At 48.6% G+C, this 26,518-nt stretch overlaps 1 protein-coding gene across 2 annotated transcripts in view; it reads right to left on the bottom strand.

Moving 5' to 3' along the window:
• Window positions 1-23,824, bottom strand: part of SYK (spleen associated tyrosine kinase) — a 76,776-nt gene extending 52,952 nt beyond the window's left edge. The window contains exon 1 of one of the 2 annotated variants that reach the window (XM_036113940.2): window positions 23,761-23,824. The gene's annotated coding sequence lies outside the window, so the exon portion shown is untranslated. The remainder of the gene's footprint in view (window positions 1-23,760) is intronic. The other variant, XM_036113941.2, reaches the window with a different exon arrangement.
• Between the last annotated feature and the right edge of the window lie 2,694 nt (window positions 23,825-26,518).

Below are 26,518 nucleotides of genomic sequence, written 5' to 3'. Positions count from 1 at the left end.
GTTTGGAAAAGTAACAGAAGCCAAACTGCATCCCAGGCCTATAGAAATGACAGCTCTATGCAAGCTCATTACCATCTTACAGATGATAAACTCGAGCTGTAGAGAGGCCAGGTATGCACCTTCAGGGCCAGCCTGGCCAGTGAGAACCATGAGGGCAACAGTGGATGGTGACCCGGATGACAGGATGGCAAAGGGAAGCTCACAAGTGCTGGCTCACAGGGCATCAGCTGACTTGCCCGCATCCCTAAGGGTAGTGGTGCCCAGGTTCATCGGCCTGGCGTGAACACAGCCCAGGAGGTCAGTTACCTCCCGAAGGACACACGGGCAGTCATGGGAGAGCCAGGGCTGGAGGCCAGCCCTTCCTTAGCTACAGACTTCGGAGGCACTTGGGGGCGTGGGAACAGGCCCTCAGCCAGCACAACCTAACGCGACTCAGGCCTTTCTGGCCAAACTCCGAGCTCCTTCCTTGTCACCTCACAGCAGAGGTTCTCCACGTGCAGCCCTGAGACCAGCGACACCAGCATCACGGGGAGCTTGCAAGAAACGCAAATGCAAACGTCAAGGCTCCACGAGGTTTGCAGAATCAGAAGCCGTGGGGGTGGGGTCCGGCCATCTGTGATTTCACATGCTCACGTCTGAGGACTCACACCCCACAACGCCATCCGTGTAGCTGCTCAAGACAAAAATCTACGTCCTCTCAGGGCGCTCAAGACTCCGTGTCGCTGGGTCACCAATCCTACCCATTTTACCTTCCACCCTTCCAAACATGCCCACCCTTCGAACAAAACCTGGTCACACCACTTCTCTGCTAATGGACCGGTCTTCCACCTTCCGCGCTCTGATCTCAGGGTCAATCGGCTCTCCCCCAGTCGCTCCCCTTGGGCTCTCTCAGTACGGCACCCTCGGATGCTCCCAGACCACCTGGTGCCCCTCAAGGTACCCTGCCCCTTCCTTTGCACTACTGACCAGTTCTGACTTAATTTTAATATATCTTTGCTTAGATGAGTATATTTGATGAATGCCTGTCTCCCCGAGGAGGGCAGAGATGGTATCGATCCATCTCTCTGTCTTTTACTTTTTAAATGAACTTTAAATTTTAGGATATATTTAGGTTTATAGAAAGATTGCAAAGATAGTACAGTGTCCACACACCCCACACGCAGTTTCCCTGTCGTATCTTACGGGACTACGGTACATCCCTCACAACTAGTGAACCAACAGTGACACATTATTGTTACCTAAAGCCCACACTTTATTACTTTCTTTGGATTTCCTTAGTTTTTTACCTAATGCCTTCTTTTTATGTTCCTGGACCCCCCCAAGACACCACACTATATTTAGTTCTTATGCCTCTTTAGGCACCTTTTGGCTGTGACAGGTTCTCAGACTTTCCTTGTTTTGGATGACCTCGACAGTTTTGAGGAAGACTGCTCAGGTGGTTTGTAGAAGGTCCCTCAACTGGGTTGTCTGATGTTTCTCCCATGGTCAGACTGGAGTTATGTATTTGGGGGAGAAAGACCACACAGGGAAAGTGCCATCCTCCTCACATCAGATCAAGGGTGCATGCTATCGACGTGACCTATCACCATTAGCGTTAATCTTTGACACCTAGCAGAGCTGGTGCTTGTCGGGTTTCTCCACTGTAAAGGTGATCTCTCACCCCCTCCTCTCCCGTCCCGCCCCTTTTGGAAGGAAGAAACTCTGTGCGGTCTACACATCGGGAGAGAGCAGGTATGTTTCAACTCCTAGAGTGCAGAGTGAGTATCTACAAAGTTATTTGGAATCCTTCTGCAGAGTAGAACTGTCTATTCTCCCCCTCTTATTTATTTATTCAATCATTTATTTGTGTAAGTATGGATTCAAGGATATTTATTTTATGCATCAGATTTTAATCCAATACTACTTTATTCTGTTGCTCTGACAGTCCCAGTGTGGCCACTGGGAACCCTTCCAGCTGGTTCCTGTGCCCTGTTCAAATGCCTCTAGCATTGTGGTTTCTGTTTTGTTTTGTTTTTGGGGGGGCACTTCCTTATTTCTGGCAGTAAAGATACTGCAGGTTTCTCAAGTATGCTTCTTGTTCCACTCCCACACTCTCTCATTTCTCTATTCCTTGTGATGGACAGTGGTGTTAGAGACCAAGATCTGGGTATAAGGTGTGCTCACTGCTCCTAGGATATCACTGCCTCTAGATCCTCTCAGATGACAGAGAAAGAAAGTATGCATACAAGTACACTTCAGGGTATCTGTGCACCATCTGAAGTATTTCTCTCTATATATCCATCTGCATCTATATTAACCTAAACGTGAGGTCACACTGATGTCTCCATCCCTCTGTTCCTATTTTCTGGAAGAGAAAATGGTTGAAAATTGGTATAATTTCCTCCTTCAATGTATGGTATAATTCATCAATGAAACCATTTGAGCATGGGACTTTTTTTTTTTTTTCAGGCAGAGAGGAGGTTATTAAATTTTTGACTTACATTGAAGAGACAGGGCTATTCAGGCTATTTTTCCTTCTGTGAGTCCTGGTAGTTTTAGTCTGTTGCATGTATGTCGTCACATTTGTGAGATCAGAATCTTCCACACTATTTGGTCATTGTCTTTTTGATGTCCATGAAATTAGTAGTGACGATATCTCTTTTATTTCTGATACTGGTAATTTGTCTCTTCTCTATTGTTTCCCTGTTTTCAATTTCAAGGATTTCTGCTCTCAGTTTAATTATTTCTTTTCTTCTTGCTTTAGGCCTTACTTGCTCTTTTGTTTTACAGTTTTCTTTCTCTTTTTTTTTTAAAGATTTTATTTATTTGACAGAGAGAGACACAGCAAGAGAGGGAACACAAGCAGGGGGAATGGGAGAGGGAGAAGCAGGCTCCCGCTGAGGGGGCAGCCCGATGCGGGGCTCGATCCTAGGACCCTGGGATCATGACCTGAGCCGAAGGCAGATGCTTAATGACTGAGCCACCCAGGCGCCCCTGTTTTACAGTTTTCTAAGATGGAAGCACAGGTTATGAATTTTATATATTCCTTTCACCTAATATTTGCACTTAACTCCATAAATTTCCTTCTAAGCACTATTTTTGCTAAATCCCATAAATTTTAAGTTGTATTTTTACTTTTGTTCTGTTCAAAATACTTTTACATTTCTCTTCACACTTGTTCTTTGACCCACAAAGTATTCAAAAGTCTGTTGTTTAATTTAAAAATATTTAGGGATTTTACAGCTATCCTTCTGTTACTGATTTCTAGGTTAATTCCACTATATTCTGAGAACATACTTTATATTATTTTTTATTCATTTAAGTATGTTTACATATGTTTTCCAAGAATGTGCTTTGTCTTGATGAATGTTGCATGTGAGTTTGAGAAGAATGTGTATTTTTGGGTTGTTGGATTGAATATTTTATGAGTGTCAAGTAGATCAATGGGATTGAAGGTGCTGCTCAGGTCATCTGTACCCTTACTGAGTCTCCATCTACTTAGTCTACCAATTACTGACAAGGTGATGGAGCTCTCCAATTACAGTAGTGGATTTGCCTATTTTCCTTTCAGTTCTATTGGTGTTTGCCTTGTGTATTTTGATGCTCTTTGTTATGTGCATACACATTGAAGATTGTTATGTCTCCTTGGATAACTGATCCTTTATTGTTATGCAACACTCCTCTTTAGCCCCGATAGTGTTCTATTTTCTCAAGTCTGTTTTAGCTAAAATTAATGTACCTATTCCATCTTTATTTTGATTGGTGTTAGCAGGGAATATCTTTCTCCATTCCTTTATTAATCCACATGTGTCTTTACATTTAAGATAGGTTTTTTTGTAGACAACATACGGTTGGGTCATATTTTTGACCCACTCCTATAAACTCCGTACTTTAAGTGGTACAGTTAGAACATCTGCGCCGAAAGTGATTATTGATTTAGTTGGACTGCTATCTAACACATTTGTAACTTTTTTATTCATTGCATTTGTTCTTTGTCTCTTTGTTCTCCTCTTTTTCTGCTTTCTCTGGTTTTACTCAAGCATTTTATGTGATTCCACAGTAGATCCTCCCAGCATAACTTTTAAAAATTTTTAGTGGTTGCCCTGGAGTTTACAGTATACACTTAAAACCTAAATTTGAAATCTAACTTTCAAATGACACTATCTGCTTCACATACAGTACAGTTACCTCCTAACAGCATTCTTATTCTTCCCTCCCCACATCTGTGACAACGCTGTCATTCTTTCCACTTCCAGACATGTGAGAACCACTAGTACGCTGTTACTTCTATTGCTTTAAATGAACGATCTGCCTTGTAGATCAATTGAGAATAAGAAAAGTAAAATATTTTATTTTACCTTCACTTTTTCCTTCTCCGATGCTCTTCCTTTCTTCAGGCAGGTCTAAGTTTCAGATCTCTCTCCTTTTCCTTCTGTCTGAGAAACTTCTTTTAGTATTTTTTTTGTGGGGCCAGTAAGCTGGTGGGCAATTTTCTTAGTGTGTGTTTGTCCAAGAAAGTCTTGATTTCTCTTTCACACTTGAAGGATACTTGAGCTAGATACAAGTCTAGGTTTGTGCTGGGTAGTCTTCTTCAACACTTCAAATATTTCACAACGCCAGTTCTGGTTTGCACAGTTTATCAGGGGAAGTCTGCCATAAATAACTCTTCTCATTTCTCTGTGCATAGGGTCTCCATTCCTCTCTGGCTTTTTTCAAGATTTTTCCCTCTGTCTTTAGGTTCTTTCTGTGGGTTTCCTGGATCCTCATTGTGGTGACTGTATTTTCGCTTCCCCTTTAGCATGCTTTGTAATTTTTTATTGAAACCTGGAAGTGTTTGCTTTTTTTGTTTGTTTTGGTTTTTTTGTTGTTGTTACTGTTGTTGGAAACCTGGCAGTGTTGAATCAGGTAATAGGAACTGAGGTGTGAGGATTTACCTTCCTATACTAGGATTTCATGCTTTCTGTAGCTACAGAGGCAAGACTACATATTCGTCTGTGTCTTGTTTCTATGTCCTCTATTGCCTTTGGGTTTCCCCGACTACCCCTTCTCAGAGGACTGTTTGCCCCTTGTTCTTTCAGCTGCCATCCAGTGCTACACTATGCCCTGTTGGTGTGGGGGTAAGGCACACAGGAAGGAGAGCTTCCCAGAACATTGCCATTAACTCTCAGGCTCTCAGCGAGCCAGGGCCACAAGGCTGTGACCTTCCCAAGTGTTACTCCAGTGGTCTAGCTTCTTTTTTTCCCCAGCCCCACACCCCGTTTCCTGTCTGCTATGTTCCAATCCATTTACTTGAAGCCTTACCCCCATTAACGATGGGTGGGTGAGTTTTTGGCCTTCAGGTGACACAAGGAGGGGGGTGGAGTATGAAGAATCCCTTTGCTTCAGCTGGGACACAGCAGTGACAAGGTCTTCTCCCTGGAGAGGAGTCTCTTGTGGGGAAGGCTCTGGGTGAATTTCATAATGATTCTTCTCCTCCCCTTTCCAGTCATGAGGGGCTCTTTCTCAGTCGTCACTGTAAGAACCTCAGGACGTTTGTATAAATCATTTCTCTCATTATTTTCTTATTCTTCTTATTTTCTGTATTTCTGATGTTCTGATGCCTGGGTCTTGCTGATCCCAGAGAGACTGCCCTTCGCAGGGTAGGACAATTTCTGCAGACAGTAAAGGTCTCTCTCTCCTACAAGTAAGTCTTTCTTATCCCAGCCAACCAATCCCACATCCACCTCCTCCACTGGGCTCTCACACCCTAGGGCCAGGTCTCTGGCAACTGTGGACAGCCCTTACGCCCGAGAACCCAATGGAATTATTCAGAGGAGCTGATCTCAAGCCTGCTTACCCTGGCTTGCCTTTCCTGCAGAAACCACGACAAGGGCTCTTGCCCCCTTTTCCCCATTTCCCTCTGCCTCCTGACTGAGCCTGGTGCTTCCTCGTGTGGCAGGGCATGCGGTACCCGCTGTTTCTAGGGATCTGTGAGCGTAAAGACTTCTTCCTTCACGACAATCATTTCCATGTCTGTGTGTCTTACCACACCTGAGTAAAACATTTCCCAAGTATCTTTAAAATGAGACATTTAGAGATAAAAAACCAAGCAAGTGGAGGCCTTGTTTAAGTCTGCAACCCATGGGAGTTTCTCTCTCTCAAATTAGCCCACATTCAGCCTTCAGAAATTCACCAAAATGGCCATTTAAGAGCTCCTTTCCTATCCCCTAGTTTATAAATTGCATGTGCATTGGAAGATCTCAAAATACCTGATAAAAAACAAAGCTCTGGATCAGCTTCTGGTGGGGACCTGGGCACGCTGCAGGTGTGGACCCATCTCCTTGCCCCTGCGCTGTATGAAGCAGTACAGACCCACTGAAGGAAAACGCCCACTGCCGCCCCAATGTGCCCCCAAGATTTCTGCCTCCCACCTTCTGAGTCAGCCTGTGCTGAACGTGACCTCCCATGACCTGGGGGCCTGAACAGTGTGAGCCGCAGGGGCCACCCCCCCCAGTGGGTGTGCATTTTACTACATCATTGTCAGTTGCCAAATTGTGCAGTTGGAAGTAAACCCGCCATAAAGTCAGTCCCTGGTTATGAGAAAAATACTTACTCAGAAATACTGGCTATGAGGGCACCTGGGTGGCTCAGTCATTAAGCATCTGCCTTTGGCTCGGGTCATGGTCCCAGGGTCCTGGGATCAAGCCCCGCATCGGGCTCCCTGCTTGGCGGTAAGCCTGCTTCTCCCTCTCCCACTCCCCCTGCTTGTGTTCCCTCTCTCGCTGTGTCTCTCTCTGTCAAATAAATAAAATCTTAAAAAAAAGAAAAACACTTGTGTGAGAATTCGAATATTCTTGTTTGGGGAACTCACTGGGCTTGCTACCATTTTAAACAGAAATATCAAGTCGTCGATGGGGCGCCTGGGTGGCTCAGTCGTTAAGCATCTGCCTTCAGCTCAGGTCATGATCCCAGGGTCCTGGGATCCAGCCCCGCATCGGGCTCCCTGCTCCGCGGGAAGCCTGCTTCTCCCTCTCCCACTCCCCTTGCTTGTGTTCCCTCTCTCGCTGCCTCTCTCTCTGTCAAATAAATAAATAAAATCTTAAAAAAAAAAAAAAGAAATATCAAGTCGTCGACACTGTTTTGAATCCTGAGGTTTGTGATCTGACCTCTGCACCTATTCACTGATGTCCCCTAGGTAGCAGCCTGGTGCCAGGCACGTTGTGGGAGCTCAAGAGGAATCTGTCACCTGATTAATTAATAAGAAATGCACGGCTAAGGGATTTTCGCTGTATTGTAAAATGGTTCATTTGTTTCAAAATCATGTCTCTTACAAAAACAGTCTAATCCAACTTGGTTTTAAGAATTTCCCTGCTTTGTACAAGAAAGAAACAAAATACAGTCAATTCTCCTTGTGTGTGGTAATCATGTCCTAAAAAGCTGCCCTGAACACCAAGTTAGTGGATAAGGAACCACTGCTTCGAGAGGAAACACAGGCTTGTTCTTGGGGGTCCGTGGTCATACACTCCCATCAACCAATCAATGCACAGTCTTGTTCTAGGTGTGTTTCTGCTTTAAGACACCTGATTGAATATTGTTAATTAATTAACACTGAGCCCATGGCCAGCAACATGGCAACCCCTTCCCCAAAGGAAGCCCATCTAACATGTATTTTCCCCAGAAGGCGCATCACAGCTTCGTGCCCGTGGGGCACCACACAGCACTCCAGCGCTAGGGTCACAGGCAGGTTTAAACTGCAAAGTCACCAACAAAAGGCAGAAAATTTTTTTTAAAATGTGAAACTCGATTGACACAAAGATGACACGTGGGCAGAGTGCGCCTCATCCACCTCAGCAGGAGCGTGCGTGGCCCGGTGAGTCAACGCCCTGCCGCCGTCTGCACGTCCGAAAAGGACCTCGAGAGCCCGTGAGCTTCGGGTCTGCGGCCTCGAGTGAATTTCAGCGAGTACGTGAATTCGCAGACACAGAATCTGCGACTCATGGGGATTGAGTGTACCCTGTCTTATAGAAGATATCCTAAATGTAAGTTGTAGATTCATCCTTCACCCATTTTGAGTGACTTCCAGAACATTCACAAGGGCATCCATGGTCACACACAGATAAGATGGGCAAGTAGTTATTGTAAAATGCATACAACGGTAAGGAGACAGAAGTAGTATTGCAAAACTTAAACCTCGCTTAGTCTTCGCTCCTGACGACCCCATCTTGCTGTTATTTGTCAGCTTTGCAAAAATTTCCTGGCATCCTCAAAAACATAGGTTTTATATACATATATCAAAAATCGGTCCACGGCATGAGACAAGTCTGCCTGGCCCACTATTACAGGTTGATATTTGCTGTAGGCCAGCCAATCAATGTTGTGTGCATAAAACAACACGACAACGCGCAAAGTAAACAAGAGAATGAGCGAGCAGCCTTTGCCCCCGGAGGGACCCGAGCCTGAACATCAGCCCTGCTGCTCACCAGCTCTCTGGTGTTGGGCAAATTACTCTCCATACAAAGGATGTAGCTTTCACTTTATGTGGAATGTTCTTTGAGGAGATATAAGGGCAAAAAAAAAAAAAAAAAAAGAGGAAGAAAAAAGGTAAAATGGCAACATTTGTTAATTATGAGTGTGGCCGCACTTTTCTGTATATTTAAAATTTCCCCCAAATGATGGTTGTCATGAGGAATAAATGAGGTCATCTGTGATCGAGGCCTGGGGCTGGGCTCCTGTTCTTTTTTGCAGTCTGACCAGAAACAGACTGAGTGCAGGGAAGGATCTTGGCTACTGCTCCAGCCCCAGCACCGAGCACTGTTCCTGGCTGCTGGAACTTGGTCAATAAATCAATGTGCTGAAGAGATCACAGAGCCAGCCAAGGAAACAGCTCTGCTTGGCCACGCAGATCGGAGAGGCTGGTAGAAGCAAAGAGTGCCACATGAACTCTTTTTGGTCATTCTGAATGTATTTTCTGTTTATTCTTAACTGTTCCTGCAGAAACTTAGTCGTTTAATAAAAAATGACAAACGCTCTGTAAGATAAATAGCAAAACATCAGATAGCATGCATGTTGACAAAGTAAGGATGTCACGACCAACTCCTCTCTGAAATAACCCCACAACGGGAACCAGAAGGAGACATGCCAGGGAATCAGTAGTAGACCCCTCTAACCCCAAACACCCGATTGTGGGAGCAGGACCCAATGCAGCAAAGGCTCACCCCGGGAGCACGAAGACCCTCAGGGAACATGGGGGCAGCTGCAGACCTTGGGCAAAGCCCACAGAGCAGGGCTCCCACAGAGCAGTGGGGGATCAACCATGTTTTGAGGGCAAAGAAGAGATTCTGAATGGCTGGCAGGCTCTTTGGGAAGAAATAAATATTAAGCCAATTCTCTCTCTCTCTCTCTCTTTCTCACACACACACACACACACACACACACACACACACAGCATTACTGAGAAGAGGAAAACTCTGCTGGCCTGGAACCCACCCTGGGCCACTCATTTCCAAGGGAGGAACCTGCCCTGGGTCTGCACAGTGACACTAAGAGAACCCAAGGAGAGAAGAGTAAGAGAGACAGGTGGGGCATAAAGAACATTCACCGGAAGACTGTCCCAAGGGGCAGATGAAGTCAAGCCCACACACACAGCCATGGGATCAAAGCACTTACCAGAATAATCGCTTGGTTAAAACAGCAGCTCAAACTGGAGATGCAAACGTTAGTGGGGGAGATGGGGAGGCAAGGAGGGTCACGAGAAGTCAGCGGCAGAGGTCGGGGAAGGTGGGAAAGCAGAGCGAGAACAGGCGCTTGGTTATGAAGAGCACGAAGGACAGGGTGGAGTAGCTCGAGAAAGTTGAAAGACAAATCCACCAAGAATTCAGCACAAAAACACTAGAAAGACAAAGGAGACCCCAATAGGCAAGATCCATGTCCCCGAAGTGTTAAAGTTCAATGAAGGAATGGAGCAGACGTTTAGAGCTTTAATTAAAGTCACTTTTCAGAACCCAGAGGACTTCTCCCCTGGATTCTCTAGCCCGGGAGCCTATCAGGGAGCGTGAATGACTGACCTCAGACCTCTCCCCGGCCACCCTCGAGGCCGGAGGGTGGGAGCCGGTCCCGAGGGGCCCGTGTGCCCAGCGCGAGCCGACGGTCCAGCGGGCTTGGGGCTGGGGGCAGGGGTACGTGGACCATGGACCACAGTGCCATGGATGGTAGGAAGGCTCTGATGGTCTCCCCAGAATCGGAAGGCCCGAGCAGGGCTACCCCCTTCCAGACGTGGCTTCAAAACCACTGCAGACGCTTGTCTCTGGTGCAGACCACCACCGTGGTGGAGCCCCAGGACACCTGCTGCCCGAGGCGTTCCTCATGCAAGAATCCTAAGAGGTCTGCGTTCCTGAGCAAGCTCGACTCACAAACCCAAGAAAGTTCTAGACCACAGCAATGCTTCTCCACCCTGACTACAGCTTAGAATAGCCCGGGTGATTCATTGTTTTAAGTGCTTGGTGATGGAGCTCCAGCCCCAAACTGCTCAGAGCCTCCCGGGGCGGGGCCAGCCGTCTGTGGGGTTTGGAAGCTCTCCAGGTGACTGGTGCAGCCGGGGGGGTGGGGGGGGGAGGGGGCACGCAGAACCGCTGCTCCAGGCCAGCCGCCTCTGCACCGAAGGTTCTGGGGCTCCACGCTGACCCAGACAGAGCCGGCCCGGGGTGGTGAGCAGTAACATTGCTGGGGAAGAGGCAGCAATGTGCAGGCGGCATTCCGGCAAACCCTTGCCCCGACGGGGATCCTCACCCCGAACCCTCAGACACAGCAGCGCTGCGAACACAGTCCCGCAGGTGAGAGCGCCTCGCCCCTGGCCGCCTTGTCGGTGGTGCGGGCGGGCGGCGAGGCGCCGAGCTAAGTTTAGGAAGCCCGTGTTGCTACACTTCCTGACAACAGGCTGAATCATGAAAGAAAGTTCTAGAATTCCCCAACCCTTCAGAACTGCTATCTTGTGCCGCTTTATCTCTCGCCCAAATAAGCAGCACAGGAGTCCAGAAACAGGCCAAAGTGCACGGATGGAGGGCGAGGCAGGGCTGGAGCCTCGGGGACAGGGACAGGCGCCCAGCTGGGGCGGTCCCGCCTGGCGGGATGGGCACCTGTGCGGTCAAAGTCTCCCCAGGACGCCCACCCCTCTGCTCAGCACACGTGAGCACACGGTGCACACTCCCGGAAATAAAGACCTTGCTTTCTTGCACGGCATGAGATCTGCACGATTTTCTTCCTTCTGCCTTAGTTGGAACGTGTTCCCTCTTCAGACGTCCCTTTCTAAATGGACAGAAACTCCGATCTCAAATATTTTGAGAAAATGATGTTGGACTTTTTTTTTTTAACTGCAGAGAAATGAACAAGTACTAAGGTTTTCTCCATTACCTCAAAATCCTCTTGAACAAGAAACTAGTTGATTCTTCCAGAACTATACTGAACCAAGTATGCATGACCAAGGACACAGCAGTTAGTAACTCTCTCCAAGGCTGTGTTCCCTCGGGAGCGCGCCAGGGCAGCAACCGGAAACCACCCCAGTCTCTCTGCGGCTCATACCGACCCGTCACTGAGCTAGGCTATCCTGGTGTGTGTGTGTGTACCTGCGTGCGTGCGATAGGTGTGCTCTGTGCGGTGTGTGCATGTGTGTGTATGCTGCATGCGTGGGGGCGTGTGGGTGTGCATGTACACATGCGTGTGTGTTCTCCATGGGTGTGTGCATGCTCACGTCCACACGTGAGACATGTGTGCTCTGTGCATGTGTATGACATGCATGTGCATGCATGTGTCAAGGAAGGCTGTAGTGTAGATGTCACTATGCAGATGACTGGGCTGGACCAGATCCTGTGGACAAAACTCTGGGTCTCATCGGAAGGATGTGGGCGCCCTGGGGTCAGAGCCCTTTAAGGAAACGGGAGGCATCCAGGTCCGCATGTGGAAAAGTGGCAACTGTTACAATCCACTCTCCACAGGCAGCATTTTCGGGGGCAGGGGGTAGAAGCTTGTGTCCCCTGACTCCGGGAAGAAAGAGCAAGAAAGAGCATGGGGCTGGCCCGTGCTGCCATGAGGGAAAGGCTGCTCCACTCTCTGCCCCCCACGGAGCGACGAGCCACGGGGGGCTCCTGCCCTTGAATGCATGGCTTCAAGTGTGGCAGAGGACCGATCTTAAAACTGTATTTCCCTTTAAGTACTTGAAATGTAAATGACCACATGTGGCTGGTGGTGCTATATGGAACCACACGGTTCTCGGTCCTTGGCAGGGAAGCGAGGGAAAGGCCTCTGTCCCCACCCGGGTCCGGTGTCAGCAGCGGAGCCCGTGACCAACATGATGGGACAGTTGGGGATCATCCTGCAAAGTCACCTCGAGACATCTCTCCCTTTCAGACATTTCTCCTCCTGAGGCCAAGTGTGGGCTTTCTTTTTACTAAGGGGAGAGACATTTTACTCCAAATACCTATACCAAATAGCAAATAGTCACTGTATCCAAAGCATACGTGATACACTGAAATGTGTGCACACAAAGCGATGCCGAGCTGGGAGCACAGAGCACGCAGACGGGTCTGTGGCACAGTCTCCAAATGGAAGTTTTAGAAGCGCATGGCAGGGCCCCAAATAATGCCACGGAGTGTTTCGGTGCTCTAGGGCAGGAGGGAGGCCATGACCCTGTGAGGAGGGGGTGCTGCTGTCCAATGACTGGGCACAGGAGGACAAGCACATCCCCCGCTTGCTGCTCGGTGAAACCCAGCAGGCTCCCCAGATGCATCGCTAGAGAGCAGTGGGATTGCTTCGGAGTCAAAGTGACACTGTCGGGTAAGGGCCACTCTGTTTCTGTGACCCTCCCACGGTCTTCTAAAATCATGTTGCTCTTAAAGGACCCCTTTTTTCACTCCCCGGGCGAACAGAGGTCACTATGTAAACGCCTGGATTTCCCCGCACCGAGCCACGACCATCCGGCAGGCAAGCCAGAACGTTGGTGCTCTGCACCGTGCATCTGTGAGCCCCAGAATCCTGTGTCTGTGAGCCCCAGACTCTTGCATCTGCAGGCCCCAGAATCTTGCACCTGGAATCCTCCAGCTTCATTTTGGAGATGCGCTAGCAAGAAAGAACCTAATAAGTTTCCGTGAATGATGGACTCCAGACCCACGTGCCTTGTCTGCCTCTGCCACCCTGCTGCCCCCAGGGAGGGACTGGAGGACCACTGGAGTGGTCCTAAAAGTTCTGTTACAAATACAAACATGGGCACGTGGGATGAGTCCTGGGAGCTCCCCGTGGAAGTACAGCTCCGTGTCCCACGTGCGTGCATGGATGAACAGAGTCAGCCCCGGGGAAAGCACAGCCACAGACTGTCCCCAAATGGCCCACAGTGACAGCAGGCCCCTGTCACCATCCGCTGCAGCCGGCGAGGCCCCGAAGCCAAGCCACAGCCACCAAGAACCCAGGGCCCCAGCTCTCAACCCTGAGCGAAACTGTTCGAGTCCTCGTGAGAAAAAACCATCTCAAGTAAGTACAGGGGAGCTGGGGTAATGCTGAAGAGTCATCTGACAAATGGAAACCGTGCAATGCCCTCGCGACAGGCCAGTGTTTCTCTCAGACCCGGGTGCACATTCTTTCCCAGAGAATCATTCCTCATGCTTGCACCTCCTACCAGTCTGCTGGCTTGTGCAGTGAACGCCCTGACGTTCAGGCTCACACCCCTTCTTCCCCAACTTCAGACATCCAGACCTCGTGATGCAAGTGCAAAAGGAAGGGGGTGTCCACAGTGTGAAGACGTGTGAGGTCTCGCTCTTCCCACGCGCCCATGCACAGGTGCGGACGGACCGGAGTCTTTGCAATCAAAGGCACGCACAGCCACCATTACGCCCAGCACACGAACACAGTCAAACTCGATGGCAATTTTGCTAGGCTTTAAAGATGTGCCTGTGTGCTCTAAAGCCCTGCTCACCTGTTCTCAACCTCAGCTGCTGCACTCGGTGGGGGAAGGGGCGGGAGCCTTCACGAACGTCCAAAGGCGAGCCACCTGCCAGAGCACGCAGGAGGGCCCCAGCTGCACCACTTCGAGCAAGCCGGCAAACCTCTGGAGGCCCACCTCCTCGCTCGGGGACCGACATCCAGTCACGGGGGATGCTCTGTCCTGTGTCTGCTCTCCCCCAGTCTCAGCCCGAGCAAACCTCCTCATTTGATCAATATCACCGTAAATACCAAAAACTTCCGCATGCAGAGTCAAAAGGTGCATGTCACTTTTTCTCTAAACTGACGTTACTGCCCTCCCCAGGTAATAGCTGCTCACAGCCGGTGCCTTTGCTTCCAGACCACGCGCGTACTTGTGCGTGTGCGGTGCATACCTGAGCGGACAGACCTCCATCTAAATGTAGGAAATAATCCACGTGGCCTCCTTCGTCATGTGTATGAATGTGTTTTAGAAAATACATAGCGATGTACCACAATTCGCTTTTTCACCGACTATAACTTGGACATCTTTATATCTTGGTCTACAAAGATCCCACGTTTTTAGAAAGACCACCACACGGGATTACAAGGCATGGACAGAGCACACCTGATTCAACCAGGCCCTCTTGTGATGTGTATTTCTTTTTTCCTTTCTTTTCCTGTTTTTTTTTTTTTTTTTGTATTACAAAATGAAATGCAGCAACGAATTACTGTATGCATATATATTGCTTCACTTTTGTGAATTTATATGTGTAGTAAGTTCCTAAAAGTGAAACTATTTGGTCAAAGCACATGCGTGTTTTAAATTTCAGAAGACAATCCTGCCTGCGTCCACCTGTGTGTCTCTCTTCCCCCATACCTTGTCACTCAGCAGACCCTTAAATCAATGCTCAGAGCAGAGAGGCAGGGTATGTCCATGCACTTTGGGCTCATTTGCCTTTTTAATTGCTTGTCTGTATCCTTGGTAGAGGTTTCTATTGGACTGTGTTCATTTTTCTCACTGATCTGAAAGAACTCACTGCATGTCAAGGCTATTGGTCCTTCACCACGGACACTGAAAATAAATCTTTTGCAGGGTTTTTGCCACTTGTTTATACATTCTTTATCATTTGTATAGAAACTTGCTTAAAATGTTAGGAAATGATACTCATCAATCTTTTCCTTGGTTTCGTATTTTCTATCATATTTAGAAAGGCCTTCTTCACACCATAATTATTTAAAAACTTGCCCAAGTTTTTCTTTTATGATCTTATTGTTATATTTTTATCTTCTGCTCAGCCTGGAACTTACTTTGGTATAAGAAGTAAAGGTTTTCCAAGGCCACTAACTAATACCCCATGCTCCCTTCCCTGACAGATGGCAGATGCCCTGCTTGCCTTGTGCTAACATTCCACACTTTGGGCCTGTTTCTCCACTGTCCACTGCACCTGTGTCTTAAGATCCCGTGGATCCCGTCTCCCCTTACCCACCCTGTGTTTCATTGTGTCCCTGGGTCTTCTCATGGTGAGGCCCGTGGAGTCCCCTTGTGCTCTTGGCAGCAGGTCACTGTGAGGAGGAGCCAGGCTGACCCACCACATCGCACGGATTCGTGTGTTGAAGTCCTAACTTCCCAGGACCTCAGAATGAGACTTTATTTAGAAAGAGAGTTCTTACCCAGGTGATTAAGTTCCAATGAGGCCATTATGGTGGGTCCTAATCCAATATGACTGCCGTCCTCATAAAAAGGGGAAGTTAAGACACAGAGAGGCACACAGAACGAAGAAGGTGTGAGGACACAGGGCGGACACGCCATCCACAAGCCAGAGAGAGAGGCCTCCCTGCTGACACCTGATCTCAGACCTCAGGCCTCCAGAACCTTTATGTAACCCGCCACCCCCCCCGTCTTTTGTCTTTTGTTCCAGCAACCCTAGCAAACGAACACCATTCCTCTCTGGATGGATATGCACGTGTTTCCAGAGTTTCCTTAGAAGAGATGAGCTGGAAGGGTTAACTGGCGCGCGCTCGCATGTGTCTGTGTGTGTGGGTCTGCAGACACCTGTACTCCTTGGCGGGAACCCCACATGGCCTTCTGCCTTCCTTCTAGAGTGCATCCTTTCCCAGCAGCTCGCGAGCTGCCTTCCCTGACCGGACCACTTCAGTTCTGCCTGCATCACAAGTGTTCCCCCAACTGGACGCCACTGATTTGGAAAACGTCCCTTCCCCCTGCTCCATTCCACGGGTCAGGAGGCCTCGTACTCCCCTCCCGGCGCTGGCGGCAGAAATGCCCGCAGGGAGCAGCGACTCTTCCCTTTGTGGGGCGGCCTGCGGTGTAGACGGTGCCTCGGGGCGCCCTGTCAAACTAGCTTCCATGTGGCTCTGGTTTACTCTGATGGGGAACCTGGAAGTAAGCTTCACGTGTGTTGAAAGGAGCCAAAGCGTGAAAGCATCTGGCGTTCTCATATTAACCTCTCATTGATTCAAGACTTGTTGTCCAATTCCTATTGAATTAGCTTAGTTTCCCAACACAAAGCTGGTGCACTGAGCTCATGACCCCCTCCCCCGCCCTGCCTCCTTGGGCTTCCTCGTGTCCGTGGACAGGACTCTCCACCTCCTCGATAGGCACCATGGCAGATCCCTGTACGTGCCTTATCAGAGCAGCAGGTAAGAATCACGGGTCTGGATGAGCCGCACATCGGTTTGAGGCTTCAAAATCCAGTGACACCCCTCAGCAGTTGGACAAGTCACTTCACCTTCTCAGCAGGTGAGTGAGATGGTCCCCAAGCCCCCTCCCACCCTCACACCCTGTGCATCCTTACACGTGCTTCTGAGCGAGCGATGCTTCTGGACCGGCCACATCCTAATCGTCAGCCCAGACATGACAGGGCAGCCCTCTCCTTGGGTGCACTTCCTGCCTGAGCCCCAGGGTGGCTGGTGCAGCTTCCCGGGCCACCGCGAACCCCAAAGCCGCGCTGGGCCTGTAGTCCAGGCCGCTCTAGTGAGCTCCCCTCCTTCCTCCTCGCTGTCACATCCTCCACAGCTATGACCATCAGCTGATCGGGGTTGCTAAGAAAAGGAAGTGGTGGAGTTCCTCTCCAAGCCTGTGCAGCAGCTATAAATGCCGAGAAAGGCAAGAAACAGCATTAACACGGTAAGACAGACTGTGAGTCCGTGACCACGATGGGAAGCAAGGGAGGCATACCGCCAGCGGACGGCAAGCTGCTGCCCACCCCAGAAGACAAAGCAAGGTGGGCTCAGCCTGGCGAGGGAAACCACAGTCCACGTACAGGAGGGGGGCGGCCGTGAAGGGGGAGCGGGCCCAAGGCTGCGGTGCCCTGGGAATGCCAGAGCCTTGGAGGGCAGGGGTGGGGGGGTCGGAGCAGCCAGGCAGCCCAAACCTCTCCAGCTCCTCGGCCGCTGCCCCCCTTCCCTGCTAAGCAGTCCCTCCGCAGGAAAGACATGCGTTTGGAGAGGCAGGGCTGCAGCCCACACACTGGTTCCTGGTTCCTGGTTCCTGGTTCCCCCTGCCCTGTGCATACCTCACCCTTCCTATTGCAAGGGGCACAGGCTCAGTGAGAGCCACAGAACAAATGCAGACCCAGAAAATGAACTCCTACGGCACCTCAGGGGAAAAAAAAAAAAGACCAGCACACATCCTAGAAACACCAAGCACAGCAGGAAAGCTCGCCCCATAAAGGAAAGGCACAAAATGAGCCAACAGACGAGCCGATGCCAAAGGAAGACAGAGGCTATGGAGTAAGAAGACAGCGTCCGAGCTGGAACCACTAGGAAAAACCACAAAAGCCAAATGTATCGTTAAAAAGAATAAGGGATTAACTACACTCCTTAGAAATTAACCACCTGCTTGCTGGAATATAACAGCTTCTGTAGACGGACTTCGTAACAGGATGGACAGGGCTAAGATCTTTCTCGAGATGAGGAGTAACCTGCTGGTTTTGTGAAACATAATGCAGAGGGCAAAAGAAGGAAAAAAATGAGAGAAAAAGTGCATTCACTGCAGCTTTGTTCATAAAAATTAGGTGGCTGGTTAGCTCGCTTGGTGAGAGGCGTGGTGTTAATATAATATCAAAAATTGGTGGGGGGGGGGACCCTAGATGTCTGTCAGTAAATGAGCTTATTTTCTAGTCTGTGGAATAAATTGCAGTGATCGCTGATAGGAAGACCTCCTCACCCCCAGGCATGTGGTTGATTAGAAAAAGAAAGTTGCAGAATGATACTAGTGTTAAGAACACACACACGCACACACACACATACAACGCACAGGGCCAAGGCTGGAAGAAAACACACCTCCCTCCCACCGAGGGTGGGCTGGGGCGGGGGGAGCTGGTCAAGGTGAGTGTTAGTGGTGTTGTCAAATCCGAATTCTTCCCTGATGGACACGTACTGGGGCATGTCGTGCACTTAACACATTAAAAAAAAAAAAAATGCTAGAAGCTTCTCCCGACTTGGAGGTCAGAGAAACTCACTTTAGAAATAGTACTTATTCATCTGTGACCTGTTTGGGAGTGCTATTACTAGCCTCCCCCCAAGATTGCAGAAGATTCACAGCCACTCCCTTGGGAGAGGCGGAGATGGCCACGTCCGTCCTACCCACAGGCCAGGAATGGGCACTGCACCCGGGGTCCCCGTGGTGCCTCACCATGAAACCCCCTGTGATCGTTCCATTCCTAAAGACCAAAACAGTAGTTTCAAAACAGAATGGGACTTGAACCCAAAGGAGCTTCAGACCCCTACTCTCAACCACTGTTGATAAAGATACTCAGGAAGACCTATAACAATCAAATGATTCAAATATTCTTAGCATTTAAGATGAAAATAACCACAACATCTACCTCCACCCAAGCAACACCCGAGGATCTTATAAAGGGGCAGCAGGAGGTCACCAATCATTTCACAAAGTGGACTTCAGGAGCTCTGATCCCCAAGATGCTCCAAGAACCAACGCATCCCATGGCCACGGAGGTGTGAGTGTGTTGACAGATGCCTTCCCTCCCCGGGCGAGTCACCTGCACCGTGGCTCCCCTCCTCCAACAGCTACCTGCTCAGGCAACATGATTCCATCCAGCATCTCGTGACTAGCGCAAGGGAAGTTTCCCTGGGAATGTCATTTAAAATCACACAGCACACGCTTCAGGACCAAGGGATCCAGGCCAAGCATCTGAAAAAAAGCAATGTGGGCTCCCCATTCCTGGGAAAATACATGTTCCCATCAACTGAATAATAAAACACTAATGTCACGGCAAATACAAAGGTGACAGGAAAACGGATGTAAAATGCAGATGCCAAAACTGGAATGACTATATATTATATATAATATATACATCACACACATATATATATACACACATATATATCTTACAGAAATAAAAAGTTTTGAGGAAATGCTTTCAAAAATTTTTACCATGGATTTTTAATGGGTACACTGTACGTGAATGCTGCTGATCAGAGGTATGTTAAGACCCCAAAGGTAGAGCAAAGATCTGACAGGCACTTTGCGAAAAATGTCTTTAGTCAAGCAATTTCCCCGGACAGGCTTCCCTTATTAATATGTGTGCAGCGAGACAGGGGAAGCCATCAGACTCGAGCAAGAAGACGAAGCGTTCCAGAAAAAAAAGAGAAAAATGGAACGGATCGATCGCCTGGTTTACTTGGTGCGGTGGGAAAGCGAGTGGGGGGGCTGGCTTTGCGTCAGAGAGTTGGGGAGACGTTGTCATAGGCACAGAGCCTACTGAGAAGACACAGAGGCAAGAGTGTACCCAGGAAAAACAACAAAGGGCTCCAAGAAATAAACTGGAACTATATTATGCACCTCTCTCTAGCAATCAATATAATCACAATCGATTCCAAAGAGGCTTCTTAGCCCCCAGTTACGGCATGACTACCGTGGGTGGTGGTGGTCTGGGATTGCCGCGTGCTCCTGGCTCAGGGCAGGAAGTTGGCAGACACGGTCTAACACGGACACATCGAAACCAAGAACAAAGGAGCATATTATCAGGAAATAAGGTGGAGAATTCTAGAAGAGATAGCTAAAAAGATGAAAAGATTGCTCTGGGGAGCAGCACTGGAGGGTGGGAAGGTATTGTTATAAAGTCGAATTTCATAAAAGCAAAACTCAACTCTGGCCACACCAAAGCATTTCCACGACAAGTTAGCAGAAACAGGCAGCTTTAAGAAATTATCAGACTGACCAGAATGCAATGAAGATTTATCAATTAAGACAAACAGCTGTAGTGGGAGAGCAGAAGGTCACATGTTGGACATTTAAGCGCTTGTTGTAGCCACACAGGGCATAGATAAACAAGCCAATATCTAAGTTGTGGCTTTTTCTAAAACTGGGCCTGGGGCCCTCGGCCATCCTTCCCCGCTGCCCACTCGCTGTTTTGACCATCCCTGGGCCTGTGCCTCACTTACCCTCCCGCCCTGGGCCCCTTCCAATGCTCCCGCACTGCCCTGAGGGGGGTCACGCCTTCTCCAGCTCAGCACCCGGGACCCCAGCGCCAGAGGGAGGGACCCCAGGACAGATGATGCTGCTGACCAGGTACCATCCGTCATAAAAGCTGCTAGTCCACCCTCCTTCGTAATTGGGGTGTCACTGATATTTGTTCAACACCCAGTCCCTCCTCCTAACCATCAGTCTTTGGCAGCCTCCAAAACCCATTTCTGGTGGTTTCCAGAAATGGACAGATCAAGAGAGAGCCATTTTTGATTCGTTAAACCTACTGTAATACAACTTCAATATTCTTTCCTGTACTCGTATCTTAGGCCTTAGCTAAGTGTGACTGCATTTAAGATTCCAATTCAACCACCTTTCAAGATCCATAGGAAAAAACTTACATAATTAATTTCTAAAGGCAAACAATTCTCAAATGGATACGAGCTAACATTTTGTCAGACAAACTATAAGCTCGTAGAAACTGCTGTTGGGCGCCTGGGTGGCTCAGTTGGTTAAGCGACTGCCTTCGGCTCAGGTCATGATCCTGGAGTCCCTGGATCGAGTCCCGCATCGGGCTCCCTGCTCAGCAGGGAGTCTGCTTCTCCCTCTGACCCTCCCCCCCCTCACGTGCTCTCTCTCTCTCAAATAAATAAATAAAATCTTAAAAAAAAAAAGAGTTTTAAAAAAAAAAGAAAATGCGCCTGCTAATATAACACCCAAATGAATGAATGAACTTCTCCTTTCAAATCCGCTCTGTCTAGTTTCATACTAATCTTTCCACAATTCTTAGCCAAAAACAAAACAAAACAAAAACCTGCTTTTCTAAGTGAAAAAGAACCGACCTGTTGAAATGCAAGGCAGAAGAGCAAGAGATGAGACACCGTTAATTTGGGCAATTTTAATTCCAGTCTCTCAAGAAGACTCTGCCTTTTGATTTCAATTGTTTTAAAAGAAAAAAAAAAGTTCAGTGCATGAATGTTTAAAAAATAATTCTCCCCCAAGGGCCTAAAGAGTTCATTGTTTCTCTACTCATTTACAGGGAAACCAATCCAGAAAGGGAAGAAAATGTTAAAACTTGCAAATGGGGATCCGGGGGAGAGGAGTGAGGATGAAGCAAAAATTAGCTCGGATTGGGAAAAGTACTCGGCCATTCCTTAGGCACAGATAACAGGCAGACAGCGAGCCAGGCGTGGAGGGGACAGGAACAGCGGTTCTTCCAAAGACACTGAACCTATAAAGGCTGGCAGTACCCTCCCTGCGATCTTGCTCTGAAATCGTCGACCTCGGAACCCTTGCTGTTTGAGAGCACTGTTTATCAGAAACATGCTATTCTCACTGGGATCTGTACTGTGATTGTTATCACCGAAATTTCAGCGAAGTCTTGCTATTTCAGACTCCCCGAAAAGGCACAATTGCCCATTTAATCGCAGAAGGTGTGAGCTACTGCGCAGTAGAAATGCAATCTATTTCCGAAAGTAAACAATAGCCCCTAGGAGTCTTAAAGGGTCCCTTAAGTCCTAATGCGCAAAAGCTCAGAGAAACAAGGTTTTGAGGTAAGTTTTAGGGAACTCACTTGGTGACAACATCTGCCCTAAACAGACACACAGCTATTTATAGTCTGTTTATTCCACTGAGCGGGACGAATCACACTGTTAGTGCAGATATATGAACAGGTGGGATTATAGGAGGCTGCTCAGGGAGCAGTACCTTTCTAAATTCTGAGAAATGTTTTTCTCAGTACTGAAATTTAGAGCCTCAATTTGAATTCTAAGTTGTGAAAAACCCACGATTCCAAAACATATCAGCACAAGGGTTTTGGAAAATAAGTATGGACGTGCTATGTACTGTGTAAGTGACAGCATACTAAGAAGTCTTTGGTGTAAAAACAGAGAAATTTTTAAAAAAAGGAAAATTAAATAAAAACAGAGAAATCAGACCTGTGCTTAGAATACTAAATATGAGCCTAAAGAAGACTACCGTGAGTTATTTCTTAAATACAGATCTAGCAATAAAATTATCTGTCAATTTCCTCCCTTGGGAAAGGGTAAGACCTAAAGTATATACCTCAATTTTTATCCTAGCTCAAAACATTAAAAACATTCTAGTTATTAAGCCTATTTATAAAATCCTACCTATGAAAGCACTCCACATACAGAGAATCCAAATCCATTTCTATTTTACTGCAAAATTTCTCTAAACACATCAAAACAAAAGTATAATGGAGGAGGGACAAAATTGTTTGATAAAATAATTTTAACAGACAGGATTTCTCATTTAAAACACTTAATACTCTACAAGTTTTTCGACGTTTTAGCTCAAGGATAAATATATTCGTGCACTATATGGACTTTTTTGGGGGGCGAGGCAGATCAATGAATTCAGTTGCATTTAATTGAAATGCTGTCTTCCTAGTAGCAATGAATTTGTTCTTACTAAAACAAAGACTTCAGCCTCTAGAATCATTTCCATTTCTTCCAGGAATTCCAAGTCATCACAAGATGAACTCCTTTTTAACTAGAAAATTGAGATGTGGGGCATCTCCAACTCCTAACAACGCGCTGACATGCTTCCAGGGTTTAAGGAAAGGAACGCCTGCTAGTTAAGGTTTGCTAGGGATCAATGGAATCTTCAGTGATTCAGGCAAACTGATAAAAATAACCTGCAACAAAAGATTCAAACTGTAACTTCTCTAGTGACGGGCTTTCTAGTTCTCGAACATTCGAGTAAACCTAAAACTGAACTGCCTTTGTACAGTAATGTAGGTGGGCTTAACGTTCTGGAGCCATATTGCCAAAACAGTATTTAACTCAAACTTACAGGGTGCTACACTTTGCTCCAAGTCCCTTACTGGCTAATTAAGTTACTTTGCCATGAAAATGTGTCACAGTGAGCAATCCCGCTAAATTTTAGCGGTGGCTAAGGAAGTTTCATGTTTTTATGCAACTGCTCTTTCTTTCTGTAGGAAAAGGCGTGGACATATTAAACCCTCTGCAGGCACAGAAGCATTTGCACCTTGAGTCACTCCCGTAAATACAGTGGAATTTTCCAGGGGATCTGTAAAATGGCCAAACGAAAATGTGCGCTTTCTGGCTGGCGCCCAGGGACTCCGGGCCCGCGCTTCTCCGCACCCGCGCGCGGCTTCCGCACCGCCCGGACAGGCCCGACCCCCAGACGCGCTGGGTTTAGGACAAAAGCTGGCAGCACCTACCGGCTCTGATTCAAAAGAGGCAATCAGATCGTCCCTCCTTTGTCAAAGGCCTGAGGCCCTGAGCGCATCTGCCCCGCCCGGGAGCCGGCACAGACCTGGGCCCGGGGGGTGGGGGGGGGCAACGGCCGCATCTCCCCCGCGCGTGGGTGCCCGCGGGCTCCGCGTCCCCGCTGCGGGCGGAGGGAGCGCGCGGCACACCTACCTGTGCCAGGTGAGCCGAGGGCGGGGCGCGGGGCCGGGGCCGGGGCCGCTCGGGGCGCAGCGGGACGGCGCGCTCGTCCTCGCTCGTCCTCGCTCCTCCCGCTGCCGGAGTGGCTTCAGCCGCCCAGCGCGAGGCGCTTCCTCATTTTGGGCAACTTCCTTAATGCGCCCGGGCAGGGCCCGCACTTCCTCCCGGCCGCCGCGCCCCAGCGCCCCGGGCCCGCCCCCCCCACCCCTGCCGCTGCGCCCGAGTGCCCCCCCCCGCCCCGGAGCCGCTCCGACTGCCCCCGGCGCCCCCGCCCGCCCTGTCGCCCTCGCGCCTGAGTGGCTCCAGCGCCCCAGCGCCCAGGACAGGCTCCGAGCGCCCCTAGCGCCCCTGCGCCCTGCCGTCCAGGCGCAGCGGGGCCGCGCGAGGGGCCTTCCTCTAGGACCAGGGGCGCTGCCAGCAACAGGAACCTGGGGCCCCCTCGCCAGCCTGCCATCTGGGCCTTTGAAGCGCCGGCAGCACTGAGGGGCGCGCGCATTTCGCCGAGCCACGCCTCGGGAAGACAGTCCTGCTCCCTGTGTGGTGTATTCCCAGTCACCAACCCAAGACGCCCCCGCTGACCTGTGACCACAAGGCCCTGTGCCACCCCGCCCCGGGCTCCAGGTGAACACCACCCTTCCCTGCGCACCGCTGGCCGGCCCGGCTCCTCCAACGCCCTGTCTTCTGAGGGCTCTCGCTACTTCAGGGTTCTTGCCAGTGAGTTTAACTTGCTTCCTTCTACCCACGACCGGTCCTCATGCCTGGAGCTAAATAAATTAAGTTTAATATTTACCGCAGTTTTAAAAAATTATTTTGAAAACACCTCTCTTAGCCTTCAGCTCCCATCCCCTCTCCTCGTTCTTGGGTTGAACAGCCTTCTTTTAAAAACTTCCCATAAAACAGTGCCCCACCCGCAGATTCTTGGTAACAGCAGTTAGCAGTAGGTGTAAAAGGCTGTACCCTGAGCCAAAAAAAAAAATTAAATTAAATTAAAATTAAATATATAGAATTATAGTTGCTGTGGAGAAATACAAGGTGATGGGGAGTATGGACCCTCATCGGTGCCCCTCTGTCTTTCCCACCTGGACTTCTCTTCCATTCATTTTTAACTCAAGTGAGGGATTTTTATTATGGTTCTATTTATTAAGCAGTGGACTTAATTGTGCTCCAAACAGACAATGAGATAGTCAGGGTTCTCTCAACAGAGGCTGCAGAACATGGATACAGGAGGTTTCCAGAGTGGGCGATATTGCTGGAAATGGACAAACAGGACCTGTTTTGAGTCTGCATGAGAAGAGCAAGCCGGGTGTGGAGGAAGATGATGTGTTTCCCTAGGGGTGGCTTGTGGTGATGAGGTTCTAGATCTGTTCTCATGCACCGCTGTTCTGGACTGCTGCGGGCCCTCTCACCTTTGAGGCATTTTAAAGTTACTTTGCATGCTTACGATGATTTTGAAAAAAAAAAAAAAAGTGTTAAAATCATCACCCAAATACCCAGGGAAAAACCTTTCTAAAAGACAACTTAAAAATAAGATCTTTTTTTTTTTTTTTTAAGATTTTATTTATTTATTTGCCACGGAGAGAGAGAGGGAGCGAGAGGGAGAGAGCGAGACTGCTTGGGGGAGCGACGGACAGAGGGAGAGGGAGAAACAGACTCCCTGCTGAGCAGGGAGCCCAACGAGGGACTCGATCCCAGGACCCTGGGCTCATGACCTGAGCCAAAGGGAGAAGCTTCACCGACTGAGCCACCCAGGCGCCCCAAAAATAAAATCTTAAAAAATAAATAAATAAAAGTCAACACGTTTCTGCCAGTCTTTCTTCCTTCTCCCTGCAGGTCTTCTCCTGCTGCCCACTTTGCTGTTAATCTTTCACCTAGAAAATCTTTGCTGTGACTATCTTCGGAGTCCTGGAGGCCCCCCTAATGAAACCCTGGACTCTGATGGTCTCAGGGACTCCCCACACTGTCACTTTTTAAAGTCTCCTGTTCCTGGGGCGCCTGGGTGGCTCAGTCGTTAAGCGCCTGCCTTCGACTCAGGTCATGATCCCAGGGTCCTGGGATCGACTCCCTCGTCGGGCTCCCTGCTTGGTGGGAAGCCTGCTTCTCCCTCTCCCACTCCCCCTGCTTGTGTTCCCTCTCTTGCTGTCTCTCTCTCTCTGTCAAATAAATAAATAAAATCTTTTTTTTTTAAAAAAAGTCTCCTCTTCCTGCAGATTTTTATTTTTCTTCTTTAAGAATAGTAAGCACGCCTGGTTTCTGGTGTTGCCGTGTTCGTTGGCATCTGGAGTCTCTGTGTTTTCTTTCAGAGACGATTTGCTGTTGCTTCCATCAGAAGCCCAGGGTAAAACTAGTGTTTGGACAATTGAAGGTAAATTCTCAGCTTCTGGTTTCTTTGGACCACCTAGGTGATAGGAATTTGAGCTGGAAATTTGGGCACAGTTTTGGTCAACTTATGGTTGCCATTTTTCAAGGATTCATTTCTTCTATTTCTGCTCTTTTCCTCCTTTCCTTTTTCTTGTATCTTGGAGTCTGAGTTTCTCATATTTCGTGCCTTTCTCTTCCTTAGGAGTTTATTGCATCACTTTGGAGGAACACACTCTCTGTTTGTTTCCCGAGACACGGAAGTATAGGTATTTTAAAGAGCTTCCATATCTATCCAGAAAGGTTCTACCCTCGAGTTCAACGGTTTGGATTGTAAAGAATTCTAGTTCAGAAATTGTTTTTCTTTACATTTTGT

Source organism: Halichoerus grypus, chromosome 14 (genome assembly GCF_964656455.1).
Source record: "Halichoerus grypus chromosome 14, mHalGry1.hap1.1, whole genome shotgun sequence".
Taxonomy (NCBI): domain Eukaryota; kingdom Metazoa; phylum Chordata; class Mammalia; order Carnivora; family Phocidae; genus Halichoerus; species Halichoerus grypus.
The sequence above is the reverse complement of the archived record's forward strand: the minus strand, read 5'-3'. Positions and strand labels throughout refer to the sequence as shown.